The sequence below is a fragment of the Gossypium hirsutum genome, chromosome D06 (genome assembly GCF_007990345.1).
Source record: "Gossypium hirsutum isolate 1008001.06 chromosome D06, Gossypium_hirsutum_v2.1, whole genome shotgun sequence".
Lineage (NCBI taxonomy): Eukaryota > Viridiplantae > Streptophyta > Magnoliopsida > Malvales > Malvaceae > Gossypium > Gossypium hirsutum.
Window position 1 is genome coordinate 49,539,361 of NC_053442.1, and position 2,503 is coordinate 49,541,863.

A 2,503-nucleotide genomic window follows, 5' to 3' on the forward strand; every position below is an offset into this window, starting at 1 on the left:
TTAATTAATTAAGTTGATTAATTAAAGTGGTTAAATTATATTATTTGGTCCTATAAACTATCTACTATTTTTAGACAGGTCTGAGAGTTTTATTCTAATTGAAAAACCGTCCAAATTGGGGACCAAGTCAACCCAATTTTCGACTACACATAGATCTCATAAACCATTTTTTGGTTTAATTATACAAAGTTCTTCAAGAGTTAAAGAAATCAAAGATTTTCCCGAAGATTTACTGATGACTGAGTCTTAGTCCTGAGTTGTTGTGGCACTCAAATTAACCAAAAATCAAGGACAAATCAGCCACCTTTCCTCAATTCATGGTCGACCACTCTTGGAGGATGTTTCAAAGGATGGTCACTCATATTTTTAGCAAACTAGCTCCCTTGCCTAACCAATAAATAGGAGCTCATTTCTCACTTTTTCAATCATCCCTCATCCCATCATCTCTCACTCATTCATCATTCTCTCAACTCTTTTAGCTATCTTTCCCCTTAATCATCCTTGCATAAAGATTTTAGCAATTAAGCCTCTTAAAGAACCCTTGGTCGGCCACCTTGGAGAGCCATCAGCAAAGGAGCAACGCAAAGAAGCGAAGGAGCCTTGTCAGTCAGAGTCTTGGGTGACAGCCACTCTGAATTGGGTTTAATCTGTCTTCACTTTAATTTGATTTAAAGATGTTTGCTATGTGTTCTTTGTTCTTGTTTACAATAATGATAGCTTAAATTTATTTAAGCTAGGATGATTATTTTGATTAAATAATATTTATTTGATTCATGCTTATAATGTTTGTTCCTCAATCGATCATGTTTTCAATTAAAATCAAGTCTGTATTTCATTCATAGGTGATTGAAATGCACCTGAATTAGCTAAGGGATCCTAACCAGACGACGACTAATGGATGCATAATTGAAATGTGCATGCTCAATTTAGATCCTAACCCGATTGAATTGTAGGTTGCATAAAAACTCTAACCAAGCTCTGTTATCTGCATAGTTTTTTGATTTGTGTGATTAAATTGTTTCAAACCTAACACGTCCCTGTTACCTCACACAAATGCTAAGAAACCCTTAGTAAATAAGGATTAGTAAAATGCGTATTTACTAAGTAAAGGATTCTGAAAGGACCTAATGTGGTTTCCAAACTCATGAAAGATCGAGTTGCCATGGAATGGTTTTCCGCATGTTATTAAGCATGTTGATAATAAATTTAGTTTAATTAATGTAATTATCCTAGTTTATTTATGTTATAATTTTTGTAAATTGTGTTTAATTTTACTTAAATCTATTTCATTTATATATTTTGCATACTTAGGATAATTTGCATTAGGGATCATTGCATTTAGTTTAATATATTTTAATCACCACTTCTCAACTATATTGTGTTTTTTATTTACCAAATTGTTAATATAATTTTACAAATTAAGTGACTTAGCACAAATACAATCCCTATGGAGACGATAACTCGATACTTACTTATTACTGGATAACGATTGTGTACACTTGCACAAACCCTAGTGTTACAAGTTTTTGGCGCCGTTGCCAGGGATTGTCAACTGTTGCCATAGTCTTTTTTTTCGTGAAATTATTTATTTTCAATTTTATTTATTTCTAACATTACTAACTTTTTCTTTTTTAATTTTTGTGATTTTCTTTTCAGGTGTTTATGAGCATAGATTGAATTATCGATTTACTCCCTGTAGACCCTAAAATTGAGTAAACTTTCAGACAAAGAAGACGTGAACAAACATTTCAAAGACAAGTCGAGATGGACCTTGGAAATCAGAATCAAGACCAAGGTAATGAAACCGATAATGTACAAAATCCTATCCTCATTGTCAATGATAGGGATCAATGCATCAGAAAATATGCTGTGCCACTTTTCAGTGAGTTAAACCCAGGAATTAGAAGGCCAGATATTGAGGCAACCCAGTTTGAATTGAAACCAGTGAAGTCTTAAATGCTACAAACGGCGGGCCAATTTAGTGGTATGTCTATGGAAGATCCACATCTCCACCTTTAATTTGTTATGGAGGTGAGTGATTCATCCAAGATAGTCGGTGTGACTGAAGACGCAATGAGGTTGCAGTTGTTTCCTTACTCATTGTGAGACCGAGCACGAGCATGGCTCAATTCATTACCACCAAGTTCCATATCTACATGGCAAGAATTAGCAAGGAGATTTTTGGTTAAGTATTTACCACAAGAATTGGGTGACGAGTCTTTGTATGAGGGTTGGGAGTGATTCAAGGAGTTACTTCATAAGTGTCCTCATCATGGGATTCCTCATTGTATCCAGTTGGAGACATTTTATAATGGTCTCAATGCACATGCAAGATTGATGGTAGATGCTTCCGCGAATGGTGCAATTTTGTCTAAGTCTTATAATGAAGCTTATGAGATCACCGAGAGGATCGCGAGTAATAACTATCAATGGCCAACAAATCAAACAGCTTCAGAAAGACGTGTAGCCGGAGTTCATGAAGTTGACTCTCTTACTTCGTTAT

General features: G+C 34.8%; 1 pseudogene; it reads right to left on the reverse strand.

The window, feature by feature from the left end:
• Window positions 1-2,162: 2,162 nt before the first annotated feature.
• On the reverse strand, window positions 2,163-2,279 carry LOC121218919 (uncharacterized; annotated as a pseudogene).
• Between the last annotated feature and the right edge of the window lie 224 nt (window positions 2,280-2,503).